This window comes from Manis javanica, chromosome 6, assembly GCF_040802235.1.
Source record: "Manis javanica isolate MJ-LG chromosome 6, MJ_LKY, whole genome shotgun sequence".
Classification (NCBI taxonomy): Eukaryota; Metazoa; Chordata; class Mammalia; order Pholidota; family Manidae; genus Manis; species Manis javanica.
The window spans coordinates 134,842,564-134,853,228 of record NC_133161.1 but is presented as its reverse complement, the minus strand read 5'-3'; the positions used below and the strand labels follow the sequence as shown (position 1 = coordinate 134,853,228).

The 10,665-nt window shown below is 37.1% G+C and overlaps 1 non-coding gene across 1 annotated transcript; it reads left to right on the top strand.

The window, feature by feature from the left end:
• Positions 1 to 3,659: 3,659 nt before the first annotated feature.
• On the top strand, positions 3,660 to 3,766 carry LOC118968827 (U6 spliceosomal RNA). Its single transcript, XR_005056677.1, has one exon. It is a non-coding gene; the product is annotated as a U6 spliceosomal RNA (small nuclear RNA).
• The last annotated feature ends 6,899 nt before the right edge of the window (positions 3,767 to 10,665 follow it).

Sequence of the window (10,665 nt, the reverse complement as noted above, 5' to 3'; positions counted from 1 at the left end):
TGTGTTGACCATACCCAGGTGAGTACTTCAGAGAATTTCTTTGTGGATCTCTGGACTTCTATTTTTGTGCAACTCTCTCTTCAGTGATACTCAGAGTTCTTACTGCCTTTACCTTCTTGGACTCCCAACTGAATCAATTAATCCAAACTTAATTCAAGGAGGGTGCTGTGTTTTGCTGGGTTTCCCCTTCCTTAAACTCTCTCCAGGCAGTAGACTGGGACAACAATAGGGCAAACCTCTAATGTCTAATGTCTTCAGGGCCATTATTTCATAGGTAGGTCTTGACTTTTGGCTTTTTAGGTTTTTTTTTAGGTCCGAGATTATAACCAGCCTCTTTTACTTCTTCACAGCCCAACATTCATGTTTTGAGTATTTCGGACATTGATACACATGTAGAGCAGGAGACTACACTGCTTGAAATGTGCTACATCTCAGGACCACAGAGTATGCTGTTCCCTCTGCAGAGAACACTGTTCCACATATTATTCATCTAGTTAACTCCTATTAGGCCTCTAAGTCTCAATCCACATATGGCTTCACTCAGAAGCTTGTCCTGTGAGCATCTGTCCTTTTTTAACTCCTCCTTTTTGATGATTTCATGGTATTCTGTTTTTCCCACACTTATTCACAGTTATATTTATTATATTTATTTCCCTTGTCTTTCTTCAACACAGAATTATAAGCTCTATGAAGACAAAGACATTTTTCTCTGCCAGATCAAAGTAGGTGTTTAATAAATGTTTGTTTGACCAATAAACAGAAAAACCTAGATGAAAGCAGTTGTGTGTGGGAGGGCAATGGTGCCACATAGGTTCTCAGAATAACCATCAGTTGTGGCTGGTGGGAACCACATAGTGGCTGACTGAAATTACTGAGTAGACTTATCTGCAAGCATATCTCAGAGATGTCCTAAAAATTCCAGAAATACTCTAGGATTGGGAGCAGGGGAACCTCTATAGAAGAATGAGTCCCTTCATGGATAGATTGGTTGGTCAGGGGAGTCAGTAAAATCTAGGTTATTATTATTGTGATTTTCTCTGTAAGGGTGTTGTGATTAGGGATAGATACTATATATATCATATTATTATCTCATATATCATTAAATCATATTACATATTATGATGTCATATATAATAATAGATATATTAAGATTATAGGATAAATATGTATTTTTGTTTGCTGTTTGTTTTACCCCTCAGGATGTAAGTTTTATGAAGCCAGGCACTTGGCCTGTCATACTCTCTGACCCTAGAGCAACCTTTCCACATAGTAGGTGCTCAATAAATATTGGTTAAACATGTGAATAAGATATCTTTATACTCTGTTTTCATTCTGGTTAAGTAGTGTCCTAAACAACTATTTTTTCTTTTTTGTTTATTTTTTAAAAAACACAATTAAATGGAAATTAGGCTACATTACCTCTTCATTTTATCATACCTATATAGGTTGTCTGACTGCTGAGATTAAAATGGTTTAAGGAAGGCTCCAATGTCCACCTGGTGTCAGGTTAACTTAATCACAGTCAAATTATCTCAGAGTAAATTAACAGTTTTCAAGAGCTAAGCTTGACAACTCAAACATACAGAAGTTCTGGGGTGTCCATGTGTCCATACCGCACCTTGTGCTGGGGAGAAGTAACTCTGCATTAAGCAGTGGGGACACATCATTAAGGTTATGATCAGGTTCCACTGCAAGGCAAAATAGATCTTGCTGAGAGGCTGCCAACATCCTGCCAAAAACATCACGACTTTGTTACTTATTACAAATTTCTGGTGAGTTTCCTTCTCAAATCAAAAATAGTAATAGGAAGTATCGCTGCCTCAACAGGAAGGCTGGCAGGATAAAGTCTAGGATATGCAGGTTTGGGTGTTATACAAGCAGTGAATGGACAAGGACTTACGGCCACCCACGAGGTAGAGTCACGGGGACAGCCAGGGTCAAGGACTGGGTAGGGTGCTCGGTAGGGAGAGTTGACAGCTGACCCTGGAAAGATCAGAGATAGGATCAAGAAAGAAACCTGAAGATCGGTAGTTTGGAAAGCCTGTGTGGCACTGGTGATGTGGGCAAAGTGAATAGTTCCCAAGGTGATCTGACTTAGATCAATAGGATGGCATCTTTACTCAGAGCTGCTTTTCATGAAAAGCTACTCAGCACGTGCCAGCTGTTGCTGCCGTGGTGTGCATACCACTTGGTCTCTCACTCCATAGCTATTTTGGCTCATGATCACTGAGTGAGTTCCAGAAAAATGAGAAAGGCCTGACTTTACCTAGGGACTGGATTTGATGTGTCAATTAAGGTAAAGCAAAAATCAAATACCAGTGCCATATTTTACCCGTTGTTGCTGTCAGGCAGGGTTCAGTGCATGAAACAGAAACCACTCTGGATATTTTAAACAGAAAGGGACTTAATGTGGAAAATTCAGTACTTCAAAATAATTGGCTGGTACAGGAATAGAGTCAAGGGTTGAAATCATGGACTGAAGACACAATATTAGAGCTGTGATCTATGGGACAGAAAGCTCCTGTCTTCACCACAAATGCTTCTTGGCACACATGAAGCTGGGGTCAAAGCAGTCTTAAACAAGAGGAGCTTAGAAGAAGGTAAGAAAAGTTATGTGGGCATGGTGGAAGACAGCCAGCATGTTGGAGTATGAGGGAAGTACGGAGCAGGCACAATGGGCATTGCGCAGTGGGGCTGTGGGTGATAAACTGAGTATCCTTTTGATGTGTTTTACAGATGTTAGGAAAAGACTGGGTTTATTTTTGAGGGGGGCATAATTCCTTTTGACTATTGGGGTATTCCCTTTTTTATTGAATTATAGTTGATTTACAGTATTATATTGGTTTCAAGTATACAACAATGTGATTTGATGGTTATCTACCTTATTAAATGCTCATGGTAACTAGTGTAGTTATTACCTATCAACAGAGAAATATGTTACAGTATTCCCATTTCTGTGTGATTCCAGGCAGAGATTGAGTTCATCAAGATTCCAACGTTAACATTGTTCAGCTACTTTTGTTATCTTGATCATATATATGAAGGCAACTTGAGCAAAGACTGTTTTGGAAGTAAAGTATGATTTGGGGGTTGTGAAAAATGCATTTGACTGGTTTTATGATGGTCTTTGTGAAAGATAAGGTTGGTCAGGTCCATTGGATACAGGTTATAGAAGACTTGGAAAAAAATGTGAATTGAAATCTTTACCAACCAGATCTGTTGTGGACTATCTCTCTGAAAGAAATTTTAGAAAATAAAAAATATTCATAGTTTCATCATGTGGAAAAAAGTTTTCTAGACTTGTATGGGCGCATGTATGTTAAGTGTGTAAAAACTTCATAGTAAGATTAATAATGGAAATTGTACTATCCATAACGTTTTATAACCTATTTAAAGTGTTCTGTGAACACTTTGATATTAAATGATCTTCGCAAAATAATTTTTATGGCAGCACAGTAGTTCATCATATGGGTGTATCATGAGTTATTTAACCATTTCCTTTTATGCTTTATTTTAGCTATTCTTCCACTCCCTTTATGGCTTTTATTATTTGCCATTTCCTTTTGTCATTATATTTTATGTCATTAACATTCATGTGCTAAATCTGTAACTGATAGATTTTCCAGAATTAGAATTACTGATCAAAAGTAATGGACATTGTACTCACTTCAGCAGCACATACACTAAAACTGGAATGACACAGGGAAGATTAGCATGGCTCCTGTGCAGAGATGACATGCAAATTCATAAATCATTCCATATTTTTAGATGGCAACTAGACTTCTTGCAGTGGTCATTTTGCAAGAAAATATATATAAATATCAAATCATTATGTTGTATACCTGAAACTAATATAGTGTTGTATGTCAATTACCCCTCAATTAAAAAAAAGTAATGGACACTTTTAGAGCTCTTGGTAGATACTGCCAAATGGCCTTCCAGGTTTGGAACCTTTTATATGTTTTATAGCAAATGATTGGATTTCCGATTTCACTGCCTCCTCCCCAATACCAGTAATTAACTTTTAAAACATGAACAATAATATCTCATGGTATTAATTTGCATGTATTTGGTTATTAGTGAGTTCTAACAATTTTGCATTTATTGTTTATTTTTCCTCTTAAAAATTAAATTCATGTTTTCAATTTATCTTCTGTCTTCATCATTTAAGACAGCTTGGACCCAACAAAGAGAGATTGCTAAATAAATATTTTTACAATTGACTGAAAAGCCACATGGACTTCGACCCACGAACCAATAATGCATACAGTTATGGCTCTTCTTCTGTTAATCTTCACAAATTTAATGTTTTTCCTATGAAATGTAGTATTAAGAGAAAATGTGATTTTTCTTTCTCCTTCCTATGGTCCTATGAGACATTCTTTCAGTTGAAACTTTTCATTTTCACTGTTCTTCATAGATCATTAGTAGGAACTCTTGGTTTATAGGACAATGTATGGACAACATATTTATTGAACTCTAATTGTGTGTCTAAATGAATGTACCAGCCATGCAACTATAAATGTAAGTCTTTAAAATAATAATTTGCATAATTAGCTGACAGGAAAACATGAGCTATTATTTAAGTTCATATATAGCATTACATCATCAAGTATTAATTTATACTATGTTCTTTCCAGAATGATTGAGCTGTTTGGTAGTTTCATTTATGGCTCATGCTTAGATCCATTTTGCAGTGTAGATAATGTTGAGATAATAGGAATTTATAGTTAGCTCTGACAAGAGGCCATAAAATAAATGACTGGATGTTTTCTCTATTGCTGCAGGCTCAATTTATAACATAAAGTACTTAATAATTGTTATTAATGAACCCGCTGTGGTTGGTATATAGACACAGCTGGAAATCACATCTGTTACCAGACAGCCTAGGTTGAGTAAAGCATAAACACTGCAGGGAACTAATAGCTACAAAAGGAAATGACATCACAGAGCCATAGGAAGTACCCATAGATGTTAGCTGCACCGAGACAGAAGACATGTAGGATAGATTCTGGGAGAAATGACAGAAAACTTGGCTCTCTTTAAAAATTTTCTTCCATGTGGGTCCCAAATGTCTTCGATTGTGAGCCAGAGTTCCACGGTCAATCCATATATTTAATATTAGTAAAGCTTATATCCTAATTTTTAGATAAAAGCAAATAAATATAGTCCAAATTCATCCTACCAAGTTATCTTTCAAGGCTTATCTTCTGCTACCCTTCCTGAAACATTCTGTTGTTCCATTCAAATTGGAACATTCAATTTGTTTTTATAGACTTTTGCTTTCCTGCCTGTATGCTTTACCTTATATTGGTAACTACACTTGAGATAATTTCCCTCAAACTATTTCAAAAGAGAAAGAACTCTTCTTCTTAATTAATTAATTAATTAATTAATTAATTCTCATTTGTCCCTATTCTCAAATTTCATTCCCCTCATTCACCATTGGCAAGCATCCTAGTATATTTCAGTTCTCTTTGATTATATGTAGTCATACAAAATATGCTTTGTTTCGTGTGTCTGTTTTTTAATTTATGGAAATCACAGTAAATAACAGATTTCATTTCCCTTCTTTAATTTAGCTCTGAAGTGCCAAACATGTGCTCTGTGAACATCTAGTCCATTCTTTCAAAATGTTACATAAAACTCCATGTGTACCCTCCAAAACTGATTTGTTTCCCTCCCAGTCAGTGATAGAAAGTCAGACTGCTCTAAATCCCTATCACAATGAGCATTGGTTTCAAGTATACAACAATGAGCATTTTTATGTATGTCACTTGTGGATCTATAGGATAATTTCTTCAGGCTACATAGAGCGTGTGCAAACTTGATTTGGCTAAATGCTGATAGATAACTCTTGAGAATGTTTCACAAATCTCCCAGCAGGAGAGCAAGTGGGTTCTTACAACCGTACATTCTATCAATAGTTGAGATTGCCTAGTTTTACATTTTAACCAAATTAACAGAGATTAGGTGATATTTCATCATTGTTTTTATTTCCTTTTGTGATTACTACTGAGTTGAACATCTCTTGATGTGCTTATTACTTATTAGCTCTTGTGGTTTGTTCTATGTTAATTGCCTTTCACATTTTTGCCCATTTTTTCTGTTGTTATTTATCTTTTGTGGACTTAAAGGAGTTCCTTGTATACTTGTACACTGTCAGTTTTAGATATTGCAAATACTTCTTAGAGTCTGTCATTTCTCTGTTAACTCTACCCATACTTTTCTGCATTAAGCAAAATACTAAGTTTTGATGTAATTATATCCAACAAATTTTTGCTTTTCAAGTATTTCACACATAGTTTTTCCCTACCTATGAATCACAAATATGTATTCTGACATTTTCTTCTGTTTTCTATTTTATCTTTCATTAATCTCTCTGGATTCTATTTTTACATGTTATGTTTATTTAGGGATCCAATTTTATTTTCATCATATACATTATCAAATCATCATAGAAAATATCTCTCTTTTCACTTTTGATTTGTGGTGCTATAATTCTGTTTTTATCATATATCATATATCAATTTCTCACCTGTACATGGTTTTTCCCTGAGTTCTCTGTTGTTCCATTGACCTATTTGTTCATCTATTCCTATATCTATACCAACTTATTTTATTACTGTGTGTTGGACAGGTAGTTTACCATGGTTTCTGAGCAGCTCTGAAATTCTTGCTGAATATGCCAAACTGCAAGGCTTATTTAACCCCTACAGTGAGCAGTTTCTGTAGCTGTTCACATAGGCAATCAAGTAGGTCAAGCTACCATAGCATGACTACTTCTCACTCTGATGGGGGAGAGGAGGAGAAGAAAGGAAGAGACTGTCTTGTTTGCTACTTACTACAGAAGGTGCTGTAACCATCTGGGTGGAGCTGTTTGGTCCCCTGTTGTACACCACTCTTATTGCTTCCACTGCTGAATGTATAATTAGATTGATGTTTTACATGCTTATGCTGTGAACCCTTATAAAATTAAAGGGGCATTGTCCCAGTTGGAAAGAGTCACTTTTTACAGAAATGATAGTGGATACCCCAGACCACCACCTAGGTTTCCAGTTCCCCCGGTGTTATACAACAGAAACGATGCAGAATTCCAGGAAGAAGAAAGGGGATCACAGCACTGGAGTCTGTAAACTCCAAGGACCCTTTTGAACTTCAGCTATCTGTTACTGATAACTACGCTGATTGAAATGAATATTGGTAAATGTTCTGTTAACACTTGAATGTGTATACTCTTCTTGAAAAGGGGGAATATTCATTAGTATCAGTTAGTTAAATTGGTTAACGGTGCTGTTCAAGTCTTCTTTATGCTTACTAGATTTCTGTCTATAGTGTCTATCAATCACTGATTGCAGAGTATTGAACTCTCCCACTGTAATTGTGGATTTGCCCACTTCTCATTTCAGTTCTGTTTTTTTCCATGTTTGTATGAATTCTGTTATTAGATGCATACACATTTAAAATCATTATTTTTTATGAGTTAACCACTTTATTGTTAGGAAGTACTACTTTTGATCTCCGGTGGTAATACCTCTTGTGAAGCCTGCCTCATCTGATGTTATCTTAGCCATTGCAGCTTGCTGACAGTTAATGTTTATATAGCATAACTTTCTATCTTCCACTTTAACTCCCACATTATCTATTTTTCTTAAGTCCACTTTGAGAATCTCTGACTTTAAATTGGCGTATATAGGGCCAAACTCAATAAGCACTTTCTTAAAGGGCTAGATGATAAATATTTTAGGCTTATGGGTCACATTGACTCTACTGAAACTGCTCAACTCTGGTGTTAAAAGCATGAAAGCTGCATAGACAACACATAACTGAATGGGCATGGCTGTGTTCCAATTAAATTTTATTTACAGAAAAATCGCAATGGCCTGTATTTGGCCCATAGTTGGAGCATACTGTGTGAGAATGTTTAAGTTATATTGTTAGCAAATTTCAACTATATAATACATATTATCAACTATAGTAAACATGTTATCCTCAGACCTTATTTATCTTATAACTGAAAATTTGTGTCCTTTTACCAACCCCTCCCTGTTTCTTCCACCCCATATTCCTGCAAGCCCCTGGCCACCATTCTATTCTCTGTTTCTATAAAGTAGATATTGGTTTTTTTTTTCACTCCACATGTAAGTAATACCAAGCAGTGTCTGTTTTTCTCTGTCTGCCTCAATCTCAACATAATGCCCTCAAGGTTCATCCATGTTTCATCAAACAGCAGGATTTCCTTCTTTTTCAAGGCTGAATAATATTCCATTGTGTGCATGTATTACAGTTTCTTAATCCATTCATCAGTCAACAGACACTTAGGTTGTTTCCATACCTTAGCTGTGGTGAATAGTGCTGCAGTGAACATGGAAGTACAGACATGTCTTCAAGATAATGATTTTGTTTCATTTGGATATATATACAGAAGTGGTTGCTGGATCATGTGGCAGTTCTCTTTTTAATTTCTTGAGGAACCTCCATATTGTTCTCTTTAGGGGCTGTACCAGTCTACATTCCTACCAACGTGTATAAGCATTCACTGTTCTCCACATCCTTGCCAACATTCTGTATATTTTCTCTTTTTGATAACAAACATCCTAACTGGTGTGAGGTGATAGCACACTGTGGTTTTGATTTACATTTCCCTGATGATTAATGATTTCAAGCATCTTTTCCTGTCTGTTTTGGTCATTTGTTGTCTGCTTTGAAGAAATGTTTATTCAGGTGGTTTGCCCATTTTTAACTGGGGTTTTTGGTACTGAGTTGTATAAGTTCTTTGTTTATTTTGGATATTGGCCCCTTACTGGATATATGGTTCGCAAATATTTTCTGCAATTCCATAGGTTGCCTTTTAATTTTGATGATTTCTTTGCTGTGGAGAATCTTTTTGGTTTCATCAGTCCCACTTGTTTATTTTTGCTTTTGTTCCTTTGCTTTTGGTATCAAATCCAAAAAGTCATCGCCAAGACCAATGTCAAGGAGGTTTTTCCCTGTTTTCTTCTAGAATTTTTACAGTTTCAGATCATATGTTCAAGTCTTCAACCATTTTAAGTGATTCTTGCAAGTGGTTTAAGATAAGGTTCCAGTTTCATTCTTTTGTGTGTGGGTATTCAGTTTTCTCAATATTATTTATTGAAGGAGATTACCTTTTCCCTACTGTATATTCTTGCTTCCTGTGTCAAAAATTAATTCCATATATTCATAGGTTATTTTTGGGCTCTCTATTCTGCTCTATTGGTCTGTGTGTCTGTTTTTATGCCAGTACAATACTGTTTGGATTACCATAGCTTTGTAATATTATTTAAAACCAGGATGCATGATGCCTACAATTTTGTCCTTTCTCAAGATTGTTTTGGCTGTGTGGGGTCCTTTGTAGTTCCATACAGATTTTAGGATTATTTCTTCTATTTCTGTGGAAAAATGCCATTGGAATTTTAATAAGGAATGTATTAAATCTGTGGATCACTTTGGATAGTTTGTACATTTTAACACTACTAATTCTTCCAATCCAACCACACAGAATATCCTTCCATTTACTTGTGTCTTCTTCAGTTTCTTTTATTGATGTCTTACAGCTTTCAGTGTACAGATCTTTCACCCCTTGATTAAATTTATCCCCAAGTATTTTATTGTTTTTGATGCTCTTATAAATGGGATTTTTTTCTTTATTTCTCTTTCTGACAGTTAGTTTTTAGTGTATAAGAATACAACTAGGTCTAGCGGAGCCAAGATGGCGGCGTGAGTAGAGCAGCAGAAATCTCTTCCCAAAACCACATTTATCTATGAAAATATAAGAAAGACAACTCTTCCTAAAATAGAGACCAGAGGACACAGGACAACATCCAGACCACATCCACACCTGCAAGAACCCAGCGCCTCGCAAAGGGGGTAAGATACAAGCTCTGGCCTGGTGGGACTAGAGCACCCCTCCCCCCAGCTCCCAGCGGGTGGAGAGGAGTCAGCAAGGAGGGCTAGGGAGCCCAGGACTGCTGAACACCAAGCCCCAGGATTCCGGACCAGAGTGCAGACACAGTGCATGTGTGGGGTCCGGGAAACAGAGCGGCAGGACCGGTGAGTGGGTGCCTGAGACCAGCGCCCGAGGACAAAGAAAATCTCGCATTTTTCCTTTTATTTTTAAAAAAATTATTTATTTAATTTTTTTTCCTTTTGTTGTTGCTGTTGTTGTTTTGGTTTGGAGAGTGCTTTTTGGAAGTCTTAAAGGGGCAGGACAGGACACTTAGCCCAGAGGCAGGGAATCTGGGGATCTCTGGACACTCTAACCCCCTGGGCAGCAGGGAGCACAGAGTCCCCTTACAGAGATAAATAGCCTCCCAGCCGCTCCCCCTCTAACGGGGCTCCACCATTTTGGAGGAGCAGCCTGAGCCAGGCCACGCCCACAGCAACAGCAGAGATAAATTCCATAGCACCGGGGCAGGAAGCAGAAGCCCTGTCTGTGCACAGCTGCCAAGCACAAGCCACTAGAGGTCGCTATTCTCCCAGGAGAGGAAGGCCACAAACCAACAAGAAGGAAAGCTCTTCCAGCTGTCACTCGTACCAGCTCTGCAAACTATCTCTATCACCATGAAAAGGCAAAACTACAGGCAGACAAAGATTACAGAGTCAACACCTGAGAAGGAGACAGACCTAACCAGTCTTCCTGAAAAA